The sequence below is a fragment of the Anomaloglossus baeobatrachus genome, chromosome 7 (assembly GCF_048569485.1).
Source record: "Anomaloglossus baeobatrachus isolate aAnoBae1 chromosome 7, aAnoBae1.hap1, whole genome shotgun sequence".
NCBI lineage: Eukaryota > Metazoa > Chordata > Amphibia > Anura > Aromobatidae > Anomaloglossus > Anomaloglossus baeobatrachus.
This window is the reverse complement of record NC_134359.1, coordinates 121,726,636-121,740,019: the sequence shown is the minus strand read 5'-3', so window position 1 is coordinate 121,740,019 and position 13,384 is coordinate 121,726,636. Positions and strand designations below refer to the sequence as shown.

Genomic DNA, 13,384 nt, shown 5'->3' with positions numbered 1-13,384 from the left:
TGACCTGAGCTAACATCAATAGGTCAGCTCAGGTCACTGCAGGGGATGACGAGCGCTGCCATCAGGAGCATAGATGAGATCATTACCTTCTGCGATCATCTCCTGTACTGCTGACGTCAGCGCTGTCACTGACTTCTATGCCCGCCGCGTTGTCAGAAGTCTCGCGAGAGCCCGTGACGTCACCGCTAGTGACAGTCTCGGGCCGCTCGCGAGACGGGCATAGACAGCAGTGACAGCGCTGACGTCAGGAGGCAGGAGATCGTCACAGCAGGTAATGATCTCACCTCCTGACAGCAGCGATTGTCATCCCCGCGGCTCCCAGCACTGCAGGATGTCAGTGTCTGCCTGCGCTGCAGCGTGACAGGCTGCTGACACTGCGGGCAGACACTGACACCCTGCAGTGCAGGCAGCCGCGAGGCCGGAGCAGGACACAGACTGCACGGGCACCTGGAGGTCGCACGGAAGTGCTTCTGTGCGGCGTCCAGGGAGTGCGACGTCTGTGTTTACTCTGCTCCGCTTCCTCTTCCTGGCATAATGACATCGCTTCCTGCAAAACCGCAGGCAGCGATGTGCATTACCGCAGGTAATTCGCGGCTATTCCGGTGGTATACCGCACATCATTGCTACCTGCGGAATACCCCCGGAATACCGCAGGTACCTGCGGAAATTAATGGACATGCACATTTTCTCAAGAAAGTTTCTCGAGAAAATTTTCTCAAGAAATTTTCTTGAGAAAAATCCGCACAGTGCGCACAGCTTTTTTTTTTCCTCATTGAATTTCATGGGAAATGTCTGCACAAAGATTGCAGACATTTCTCAAGAAATTTCCGGGGCAAATCCGCGGGTAAATCCGCAGGTAAAAAGCTCTAGTGCGCACATAGCCTTAGACTTGAGCTGCATGATTTCAGGTATGGTTGGCACTGCGACAACTTGGTGAAGAATATACTTTAAAAGGTATCATGGACCAAGCTGAATAGGAGGCTAGTCAGAGAGGCGGGTCACTGGAGGCTTCTCCCCGCCCATTCCCCTTGAGTGACAGGTCTCTCTCTGTGTTTATCGGGAGAAACCTGTCACTCCAGGTCAGCGGGAGGGGAGAAGCAGTCTGGCACCTACCTGTCCTATTAGTGTCGCGTAGCTTAGTCCCCGGCGGATTGTAAAGTTTATGTTCTTCTCTGAAATGATACAGCATTTCAAAGTTAAATATACAGTATCAGGCTGAAATTGTGCAGCCCGTGTCCAAAACAACATGCTGCCTGTGAATCGGTCAGCATGCAACAGCTGTCAGTGTTGGAATTTTATATAGACATGTCAGGAGTATTGATCCATGGGCTCCAGGTGCCTAAATCCCTACCAATAGCTAAAACAAAGAAGAAAAAGTGCTTAGCTAATGCTGCTGTCAGGCTATGTGCACATGTTCAGTATTTTCAGCAGACTTTTCTGATGCAAAAACTAGTATTGACATGAAAATAACAGAATAATGTGCTCTTTTCTTTCCCATTCATTTGAATGGATGAAAAATGGATGAAAAAAAAGCTGCAAAAACACAGAGAATTGACACGCTGCAGATTTTGAAAAAACGTTCAAATCTGCAGGAAAAAAACCCAAGCATCATTTGCATGAGAAGTCAGATCTCATTCACTTTCCAGGTTTCTGGGATAGGTGTCACTTTTTTCCATGGCATTAATGCACTGCAAAAAAGTGACAAATGCAACATGTGAACAAGCCCAAAGCTGGAGGAAAGACCATAGAAAGTCTATGAAGTATGTCTTCAGCCTCAGGAAAAAAGCAGCACTTGGCTGTGACCTTCTGCTCTGGCAGTCTCCGCACCTGGACCCCCACACATCAAACACTTCTGACAGGCCTCTATGACATGTCCAAAGTTTTCGGTTTTGTTTTTTTTTTCCCTAACTACAGCTACACTTTAAAGGAGGGAGAAGAGGAATTTGCTTCATCCAAACAGAGAAGGAGATATGCAACTGGGCAAATTCCTCTGGATCAGCTGTGAGCATGGCAGGCTGCGAACAATTGTAGCATGTGACTTTTACATTTAACCCCTTCATGAGCTCGGGCTGCAGTGTACGGAGAATGAGGGAGATTTAACTGCTGAGGAGAATAGGCTATATGCGGAAAATCTACGTAAACAATCATAGTATGATCGGATTGTGCTATACATTATTATTACATATTAATGATACACGAGTCACCTCCTTTTGTCAACACAAAGACCATGTATTGTGTGTGACTGTAGATCACTTCCTCAAGATAATTACCGATTACAAGGGTTCACCAATCAAATCCAAAGGGATCAGCTGCTTCTTTAACAAGAGGTTGGCAGATTTTTTCAGTAGTGCTTCAAGTATACGTTCTGTTTTTTTACAGACAGAACTTGTACCCCCCCAAAAAAATAAATAAAAATAAAAAAAAAAAACGTCCATTTTTTTCCGACTTGGGGATCCTACCTGCCCAAAAATGTGACTGGGTCTATGGAAAAAGAAAATATCACTCGGCTGCCATCAATACGTTATCTGTGTGCTGGTGTTTTTTTCAGTTTGATAAATCCAAGCTTGCTATGCATGCGCCGAAAAATTCTAATCTACGCCACCCATAGACTGGGGTCAATGTACAAAACAAAGCCTAAAAAGTAGCAAATTATGATGAACATATGGCAGCCGATAAAATCTGCAACTTTCTTAAACCTCAGAAAACAGAGTAAGGCTATGTGCCCACGGGACAATGTACCCGTGGATGTTGCCGCAGGTTTGTCCGCAGGTTTGCCGCAGCTGCTCCCGGAATCCACAGCTATCCATTGCTGCGGGTTTCAAGCATTTTTGTTGCGGTAAACCTGCGGGACAAGTGCGGAAATACCTGCGGAATTCCCGCCCTGTATCTCCATAGTGGAGGAGCGGGAATTCCGCAGGTATTTCCGCAGGAATAATTGACATGCAGTTACGTGCAGCTGCAAGAAATCCACAGCATATACCGCAGCATTGATACAGCACATCCAAAATCCCATAGGGTAACATGGGGAGTGTCTGCACGTGCTAAATCCTGCAGATTTATTTATAAAATCCAGATAAGTCCGCAGGTTTTCCATGGCAAAACGTTATCCCGTGGGCACATAGCCTAAGGCTATGTGCACACGTTGCCTTTTTTTTGTGACCACAAAGATGCAGTGTTTTTGTGCGTTTCTGGACGCAAAAAAACACTTCAAAACATTGTATGCATTTTTGCTGCGTTTTTTTCCAATGCATTGCATGGGTTAAAAACGCTAGCAAAGACACGGAAATAGTTGACATGTTGCATCTTTGTGGTCACCACAAAAACTCATCTAAAACAAAACTGCACTGTGCAGACAGCAAAAATGAAAACTCAGACTTTGCTGGGGAAGCAAAGACATGCAGTTTTTAGACCAAAAACTCACATGAAAAACACCGCGAAAAACGAAGTGCACACATAGCCTAAGGGTACGTGCGCACATTGCAGGACTTTTCCGCACCAAAAAGTATGCACTTTTTGGGTGCGTTTTTTGTGACTTCAATGGCTGGAAGGGCTGAAAATACAGGAAAAAAAAAAAAAACAGACCAACTGACATGCTGCCTCTTTTTCTGCACCAAAAACTGTAAGAAAAAAAAAAAAGACGCACAGGGCGCACAGCATTTCTGATTTCTCATAGACTTTGCCAGGATAAGGAGTGTATTATTTTTTCAATAATAGGAGCAGTGCCAAACTTTTTCCAGAACTTGCAGTTTTGCCATTTTTATACCAGTACCAGGGTGTGCCATCACATTTTTAAAGGGGAGGGGCAAGTACAAGCAACAAATGATTCTTAATTTATACCTCTTTTGGGGCGTAATTTAAGAGAGAGGCGCTCCAGTTTCTGGAGGTCATTTTTTGCAATAAAACTTGAAAAGATTCATCAAGTTCAATAAGAGGCGCAAATCTACATTAAGATTAGTGCTGTACATTCACATATACATCCACAATGTACTTCTAGTGTACACCATGCCTCTTAGTTGCCGATCTACCCACTGGGTTGTAGAAGCAGAAAACAGTTCAGGAAAATACAAAAACTTTTTATCCTCAACCATTTTGATGCCTTTTCGATTATTTCTGACGCTAGTGTCGTTTATTTTATCAAAGCACAACTCCAGCATCTGTTTTCAGCACTGGAGCGGTGCTATAAATGAAAGGCTGAAATTTGCCTGAAAAAAAGCTGTGCAAATAATTACCACTGCACAGCAATGTAAAAACAACAATATTAACACTGCGTAAAAAAATGCATGTTCTTCGAAAACACCACCAAAACCATGGGCCTTTTAGACAAGAATTTTTAAGCCCCGAAAAAAAAATCCATGTATAAAACCCCACGTGGACATATCCTTAAGCAGAATAAAAAAAATCTGTTTGAGAATCCACTTTCGGGGTACGTCCACATGTAAGCCGCAGCTTTCCTGGCCACATTTGTATTCGGAGAACTCCACAGCATACTACAGTAGCAGTAAAGTAAGGCTGTGTGAGCCACTCAATGCTATTTTTTTGCCACAATTTTATAATAATTTGGTAAAAAAGTGCCAATTTTATTATATTTCCTGAAAATTAAAAAAAAAAAAACAAAAAACGCATCTGCAACACATCATGCGAGTATGGCCTTAATGAGACTTTACAAAATTCCTTATAAACTGACCTGCTGCTCCGATATCTCATCCAGTGTAACCGCTGCAGTCAAACACAAACTGCAGGGGTCACATGGGACTAAACGTAAACGCAAATGCAGGAGACAAGATCGGACAAAGACCACCAGAGAACCAGGCGAGCGTTAGTGAGGGAGGCTAGAGAGGTCATAGATTTTATTTTACACAATTTACAGACAAATTTTTCCCCAAATCTGTACAATGTTTCTATTAAATGCCCATGTGATTGCACAAAGTTAGCCGCCACAGGGCAACACTATACAAAAATGTGCACTGATTTACAGTCAGACCAAAGTACTGTGCGTCCACAGGAGCTCGCACCAATGGATACATCTGCAGGTTTCCCGCAGCAGCTCCCCAGAATACACAGCAATCCATTGCTGTGGGATTCCGGCAAAATAGCTGCGGAAAACCTGCGGACATTCGTGCGACTTACCTGCGGAAGTCTCAGCCTCTATCTCCGCAGGAATAATTGACATGCAGTTACGTGCGGCTGCAGGACATCCGCAGCATGTTCCGCAGCCGCACATACTGCAGCATGGACACAGCACCCCCATGTCCCATAGGATAACATGGGGAGTGTCTGTAGTTGCTAAAACATGCGGATTTATCTAGAAAATCGGATAAATCCGCAGGTCTTCCTCGGCAAAATCTGCAGGTGCGAGCTCCTGTGGGCACATTATAATGACTTTCTCCCAGTCACAGTCCGTTTATATTTTCCTCGCTATTTGTCGCACTGCTGCAGAAAAACTATCACTCATCATCAGAATCATCATGAGGATAGAGAAAGCCGCCAATCACTGTGACCTAGTAACTCTCGAGGAGCTATTCCATTATTAGCCATGTCAACCACAAACCACCAGATGTGGATGATTTCCCTAATCATATCTCAGGGGCATAGGACGCACCACCCCTGTATACGCAGGCCCTCAGGCTCCATTCACAAGTCACAGGAAATGTTGCCGATGTCCTATCCGGACCCCGGACTAAGGATGAACAGGGTATTAAGGTAGATCCAAGGTGGATACTTTCCGTATTCTCCACACCCCGCAGTCCTCTGTGCAGTAACATGCAGCGTCACTTTATGACAGGTAATGCTTGTGACCTTATCGTGAAATTTTAGCAATGTGTTCCAAGTGAGATAAAGAATCCATATAACTCAGTCCGTATAGCGATCCTCCTCTATGGCATCATTGCTGGAGCACGTGAGGGGCACAGGCTGCTGTGTAAGGGGAGTTAGTGGAGGGAACTATCAAAATATATATATTTTTTTTTTTTTTTTTATTGCAAATCCGCAAGCAAATCTGACCAAAATTCTGCACAACATGGTGCAGATTATCTGTTCTACAATTCCACAAATATTTCTGTAAGCTTGCTGAAAAAGCTTGAAGGTCGGTCATCGATAGCATGAGCTCGGTGAGCCCCTTTAAGGTATATTCAAACATCCCAAATTTGTTGTAGAAAATCTCTTTGAAGATCAGACATTAATATCAGATCAGTGGGGGTCCGACACCAGGAACCGCCACCCATAGCTCCAGAGGATGTAAATATTGCACTAGGCAGCTGAGCTGCAGACCGCGATAGATCCGCTACAATGAGTGACGCCATACAGTGCAGCTCAGTGTTTACATCCGACCACCGCTGGAGATAATAGCGCAGGGGTCACGGGTGACGATCCTCCACCCATCTGACATTGAGGACCGATCCCCTGATATGTTAATATCACATGACCTGAGAATCTCTTTAAGGCTATGTGCTCACGGGACTATGTACCCGCGGATTTTTGCGGCGGAAAACCTGCGGATTTATCTGGATTTTCTAGATAAATCCGCAGGTTTTAGCAAGTACAGACACTCCCCATGTTATCCTATGGGACATGGGGAGTGCTGTGTCCATGCTGCGGTATGTGCGGCTGCGGAATATGCTGCGGATGTCCCACAACCGCATGTAACTGCATGTCAATTATTCATGCGGAAATCCCGGCCCTCCACTATGGAGATGCGGGACTTCCGCAGGTAAGTCGCAGCCCGAATGTCTGCAGGTTTACCACAGATATATCACTGGAATCCCGCAACAATGGATAGCTGCGGATTCCGGGGGATCAGCTGTGGAAAACCTGCAGACGTACCTGCGGATATATCCACGGGCACATAATCCCGTGGGCACATAGCCTAAGGGTTCGCTCATACTAGGATATTTAAAAAAAAAAAAAAAATCAGTCCCATTCTCATTCAGAAAAGTAGGATAAGTAAAATCCGTTTGATATTCCATTTGTCGAATGTTATATTTTTTTTTTCTTGCAGAGCGTCCGTATGACATCCGTATACAATGTTCTTTATTTTTTCTCAGCAGTTATTCTACAATCATTTACAGGACCATTTCCTGTATTCTGTGCTACAGAATGGTGACGTATCTGTAAAATCAGACGGCATGCAGATGATCCAGGTCCTGTCCGTTTTTCTCCTCGCACCCATTGACTTGTATTGGCGAGTCTCATCCGATATACACTGACAATCGCAGTATGCTGTGTTTTTTCTTCAGCCTGATTTGAGCTTAGGAAAAACTCTCAGATCTGCTCTGCCCCATTCACTAACATTGGTCCAAGTGGAATGTGATTTTTTTTCTCATATTGCACTTTGACCCCATGCTCCCACATAGGAACACCAGGGGTCCCAGGATACCCAATATTGGCCTTAGTGGGACCTCTTAGTACCTTTATCAAATAAGAATCACGGCGGTGTTACTGAACTAGGGACAGATCATCATTTCTTTCCTGAAATATACATGCATGTTTTGCAAATCCTTGCTTATTTATCAAGAAGGTGACCTGGATACACAAAGCATAGATTGGGCTATAGGAAGACGCATGTCCCCTGGACCACTGGCAGAAGGGCATGACATGTGAGGGGCACAATGACAGGATGGCAAACCAAGCAGCGAATTTAGTCCATCTGTGGCCGGCATATTCACTAGCATCCAGTGCGGCCCCCGCTGATTGTCAACACAGTCACTAACATCCAGTGCGGCCCCCGCTGATTGTCAACACAGTCACTAACATCCAGTGCGGCCCCCGCTGATTGTCAACACAGTCACTAACATCCAGTGCGGCCCCCGCTGATTGTCAACACAGTCACTAACATCCAGTGCGGCCCCCGCTGATTGTCAACACAGTCACTACCATCCAGTGCGGCCCCCGCTGATTGCTGCCATAGACACTAATGGCCAGCAAGGCACCCGCTGATTGTCAACACAGTCATTGATTGCCAGCACAGTCATTCCACGGCACTCAGTCCTTTCACTGGGACCTGCAAACGTTGCAGTAGTGTCAAACTGGGCACAGTTACGGTATGTCTTTCTATCAGTGCAAACCTATACCCAGTCCGTACTTCCCGGCTGTCACAAGCTGCCCTCAGAGCTGCCTTCAGTGTGCCTCGCAGTCTCCTCCAGTGTCCCGGGGCTGCTCTGTCCCTGGCAGTCTCCTCCAGTGTCCCGGGGCTGCTCTGTCCCTGGCAGTCTCCTCCAGTGTCCCGGGGCTGCTCTGTCCCTGGCAGTCTCCTCCAGTGTCCCGGGGCTGCTCTGTCCCTGGCAGTCTCCTCCAGTGTCCCGGGGCTGCTCTGTCCCTGGCAGTCTCCTCCAGTGTCCCGGGGCTGCTCTGTCCCTGGCAGTCTCCTCCAGTGTCCCGGGGCTGCTCTGTCCCTGGCAGTCTCCTCCAGTGTCCCGGGGCTGCTCTGTCCCTGGCAGTCTCCTCCAGTGTCCCGGGGCTGCTCTGTCCCTGGCAGTCTCCTCCAGTGTCCCGGGGCTTCTCTGTCCCTGGCAGTCTCCTCCAGTGTCCCGGGGCTGCTCTGTCCCTGGCAGTCTCCTCCAGTGTCCCGGGGCTGCTCTGTCCCTGGCAGTCTCCTCCAGTGTCCCGGGGCTGCTCTGTCCCTGGCAGTCTCCTCCAGTGTCCCGGGGCTTCTCTGTCCCTGGCAGTCTCCTCCAGTGTCCCGGGGCTTCTCTGTCCCTGGCAGTCTCCTCCACTGTCCCGGGGCTGCTCTGTCCCTGGCAGTCTCCTCCACTGTCCCGGGGCTGCTCTGTCCCTGGCAGTCTCCTCCACTGTCCCGGGGCTGCTCTGTCCCTGGCAGTCTCCTCCACTGTCCCGGGGCTGCTCTGTCCCTGGCAGTCTCCTCCACTGTCCCGGGGCTGCTCTGTCCCTGGCAGTCTCCTCCACTGTCCCGGGGCTGCTCTGTCCCTGGCAGTCTCCTCCACTGTCCCGGGGCTGCTCTGTCCCTGGCAGTCTCCTCCACTGTCCCGGGGCTGCTCTGTCCCTGGCAGTCTCCTCCACTGTCCCGGGGCTGCTCTGTCCCTGGCAGTCTCCTCCACTGTCCCGGGGCTGCTCTGTCCCTGGCAGTCTCCTCCAGTGTCCCGGGGCTGCTCTGTCCCTGGCAGTCTCCTCCAGTGTCCCGGGGCTGCTCTGTCCCTGGCAGTCTCCTCCAGTGTCCCGGGGCTTCTCTGTCCCTGGCAGTCTCCTCCAGTGTCCCGGGGCTTCTCTTTCCCTGGCAGTCTCCTCCAGTGTCCCGAGGCTGCTCTGTCCCTGGCAGTCTCCTCCACTGTCCCGGGGCTGCTCTGTCCCTGGCAGTCTCCTCCACTGTCCCGGGGCTGCTCTGTCCCTGGCAGTCTCCTCCACTGTCCCGGGGCTGCTCTGTCCCTGGCAGTCTCCTCCACTGTCCCGGGGCTGCTCTGTCCCTGGCAGTCTCCTCCACTGTCCCGGGGCTGCTCTGTCCCTGGCAGTCTCCTCCACTGTCCCGGGGCTGCTCTGTCCCTGGCAGTCTCCTCCACTGTCCCGGGGCTGCTCTGTCCCTGGCAGTCTCCTCCACTGTCCCGGGGCTGCTCTGTCCCTGGCAGTCTCCTCCACTGTCCCGGGGCTGCTCTGTCCCTGGCAGTCTCCTCCACTGTCCCGGGGCTGCTCTGTCCCTGGCAGTCTCCTCCAGTGTCCCGGGGCTGCTCTGTCCCTGGCAGTCTCCTCCAGTGTCCCGGGGCTGCTCTGTCCCTGGCAGTCTCCTCCAGTGTCCCGGGGCTTCTCTGTCCCTGGCAGTCTCCTCCAGTGTCCCGGGGCTTCTCTGTCCCTGGCAGTCTCCTCCAGTGTCCCGGGGCTGCTCTGTCCCTGGCAGTCTCCTCCACTGTCCCGGGGCTGCTCTGTCCCTGGCAGTCTCCTCCACTGTCCCGGGGCTGCTCTGTCCCTGGCAGTCTCCTCCACTGTCCCGGGGCTGCTCTGTCCCTGGCAGTCTCCTCCACTGTCCCGGGGCTGCTCTGTCCCTGGCAGTCTCCTCCACTGTCCCGGGGCTGCTCTGTCCCTGGCAGTCTCCTCCACTGTCCCGGGGCTGCTCTGTCCCTGGCAGTCTCCTCCACTGTCCCGGGGCTGCTCTGTCCCTGGCAGTCTCCTCCACTGTCCCGGGGCTGCTCTGTCCCTGGCAGTCTCCTCCACTGTCCCGGGGCTGCTCTGTCCCTGGCAGTCTCCTCCACTGTCCCGGGGCTGCTCTGTCCCTGGCAGTCTCCTCCACTGTCCCGGGGCTGCTCTGTCCCTGGCAGTCTCCTCCACTGTCCCGGGGCTGCTCTGTCCCTGGCAGTCTCCTCCACTGTCCCGGGGCTGCTCTGTCCCTGGCAGTCTCCTCCACTGTCCCGGGGCTGCTCTGTCCCTGGCAGTCTCCTCCACTGTCCCGGGGCTGCTCTGTCCCTGGCAGTCTCCTCCACTGTCCCGGGGCTGCTCTGTCCCTGGCAGTCTCCTCCACTGTCCCGGGGCTGCTCTGTCCCTGGCAGTCTCCTCCACTGTCCCGGGGCTGCTCTGTCCCTGGCAGTCTCCTCCACTGTCCCGGGGCTGCTCTGTCCCTGGCAGTCTCCTCCACTGTCCCGGGGCTGCTCTGTCCCTGGCAGTCTCCTCCAGTGTCCCGGGGCTTCTCTGTCCCTGGCAGTCTCCTCCAGTGTCCCGGGGCTTCTCTGTCCCTGGCAGTCTCCTCCAGTGTCCCGGGGCTGCTCTGTCCCTGGCAGTCTCCTCCAGTGTCCCGGGGCTGCTCTGTCCCTGGCAGTCTCCTCCAGTGTCCCGGGGCTGCTCTGTCCCTGGCAGTCTCCTCCAGTGTCTCGGGGCTGCTCTGTCCCTGGCAGTCTCCTCCAGTGTCTCGGGGCTGCTCTGTCCCTGGCAGTCTCCTCCAGTGTCCCGGGGCTGCTCTGTCCCTGGCAGTCTCCTCCAGTGTCCCGGGGCTTCTCTGTCCCTGGCAGTCTCCTCCAGTGTCCCGGGGCTGCTCTGTCCCTGGCAGTCTCCTCCACTGTCCCGGGGCTGCTCTGTCCCTGGCAGTCTCCTCCAGTGTCTCGGGGCTGCTCTGTCCCTGGCAGTCTCCTCCACTGTCCCGGGGCTGCTCTGTCCCTGGCAGTCTCCTCCACTGTCCCGGGGCTGCTCTGTCCCTGGCAGTCTCCTCCACTGTCCCGGGGCTGCTCTGTCCCTGGCAGTCTCCTCCAGTGTCTCGGGGCCGCTCTGTCCCTGGCAGTCTCCTCCACTGTCCCGGGGCCGCTCTGTCCCTGGCAGTCTCCTCCACTGTCCCGGGGCCGCTCTGTCCCTGGCAGTCTCCTCCACTGTCCCGGGGCCGCTCTGTCCCTGGCAGTCTCCTCCAGTGTCCCGGGGCCGCTCTGTCCCTGGCAGTCTCCTCCAGTGTCCCGGGGCCGCTCTGTCCCTGGCAGTCTCCTCCAGTGTCCCGGGGCCGCTCTGTCCCTGGCAGTCTCCTCCAGTGTCCCGGGGCTGCTCTGTCCCTGGCAGTCTCCTCCAGTGTCCCGGGGCCGCTCTGTCCCTGGCAGTCTCCTCCAGTGTCCCGGGGCTGCTCTGTCCCTGGCAGTCTCCTCCAGTGTCCCGGGGCTGCTCTGTCCCTGGCAGTCTTTCCCAGTGTCCCGGGCTCTCCCCTCCCTCTTCCACATCAGCGCACAGGCCTGGCCAGCTCACCACCGCTCCCCCGGCCCCTCTTACACTCACTGTGTGGGTCGCTCCCCGGTAAGCCTCCGGTGACTCCCGGCTCCGGTCACCCTGTCCCGGGGCGGCGCCGTCCTCTCCGCGTTCCCACACACTAGCGACCTGTCACCCCAGGAGCGCGCAGCAGGCGGTCTCTCCAAGCTCCGCCTCTCGTGACGTAAAATACAGTCACGCCCACAAGGCTGCTAGATACTGAGGCTTCTGGAGCGCGTTCATCCGGTGCCGGACCCGGTACCGGCAGGAGGACGGGTCGTGTAAGCAGAGCTGTAAATGCGGTTATACCAGCACAAGCTACGTCTCTGCAAACACTTCATAGCTCAGCCGTGCAGGAGGAGAGCGCATGCGCAGCACCTGATCCCCAGGTGTAGAGTCCAGTATCGCTGTTCTGTCACTATAGAGGACACCTGCTTAACCCCTCACTCACCGAGACACTTTTGGCTTCAAAGACTAATCAAAGTTTATTCTTTAAATCTGCACAGCTGTAAAGTTCTGAAACGTTATAAATCCCTTTACTGGATTATTTGTCGTCATTCCGGGCTATTACCTGCCTTCTGCTGCATTTATATCGAGACGTGATCGGAGCACTAATGATGGAAGTGAGTAGTGACACCAAAAATCTGCCCCCAACTATCCAGAACTGCGCCCCCCAACTATCCAGAACTGCGCCCCCCAACTATCCAGAACTGCGCCCCCCCCCCCCAACTATCCAGAACTGCGCCCCCCAACTATCCAGAACTGCGCCCCCCAACTATCCAGAACTGCGCCCCCCCAACTATCCAGAACTGCGCCCCCCCCAACTATCCAGAACTGCGCCCCCCAACTATCCAGAACTGCACCCCCCAACTATCCAGAACTGCGCCTTCCCCCCCAACTATCCAGAACTGCACCCCCCCCCCCCAAACTATCCAGAACTGCGCCCCCTTCAAACTATCCAGAACTGCGCCCCCCCAACTATCCAGAACTGCACCCCAACTATCCAGAACTGCGCCCCCCCCCCAAACTATCCAGAACTGCGCCCCCCAACTATCCAGAACTGCGCCCCCCAACTATCCAGAACTGCGCCCCCCCAACTATCCAGAACTGCGCCCCCCCCAACTATCCAGAACTGCGCCCCCCCCCAACTATCCAGAACTGCGCCCCCCAACTATCCAGAACTGCGCCCCCCAACTATCCAGAACTGCGGGCATCAACTATCCAGAACTGCGCCCCCCAAACTATCCAGAACTGCGCCCCCCAAACTATCCAGAACTGCGCCCCCCAAACTATCCAGAACTGCACCCCCCCAACTATCCAGACCCGCATTCTGAACGTTTGTTAACCCTTCAGGTGCTTCACGTGAATTAATGCAAAGTGGATTGAAAAGTTATTTATTTTCCAAGTAAAATATTGTTTTTGCCACAATGTTTTAATTTCACATTTAATAATAAGAGAGAATGAGCCCTAAAATGTGTTCTACAATTTCTCCCACACTGAGATATCCTAAATGTGCTTGGAAACTGCTGTGTCCACAGGGCTCGGAGCGGGGGAGCGGCGGCTGATTTTTAAGGGTAAATTGTGATATTGTAGTGCCCCATACATTGTGCCCTCATGTATGCTAGTGTGACGCCCTGGCGCCACCAGGTGGTCACACACCAAATAGGCCCCCACACAACACCATCCCTCACAGGGTTACACCAAAGCCGACAAAATCCTAGTCACTCCCCCC

At 52.5% G+C, this 13,384-nt stretch overlaps 1 protein-coding gene across 3 annotated transcripts in view; it reads right to left on the bottom strand.

Moving 5' to 3' along the window:
* The window catches only part of NBEAL1 (neurobeachin like 1), a 283,360-nt gene extending 271,572 nt beyond the window's left edge, over window positions 1-11,788 (bottom strand). For all 3 annotated transcript variants that reach the window (XM_075317649.1, XM_075317650.1, XM_075317651.1), the window contains exon 1: window positions 11,683-11,788. The gene's annotated coding sequence lies outside the window, so the exon portion shown is untranslated. The remainder of the gene's footprint in view (window positions 1-11,682) is intronic.
* Window positions 11,789-13,384: the final 1,596 nt, after the last annotated feature.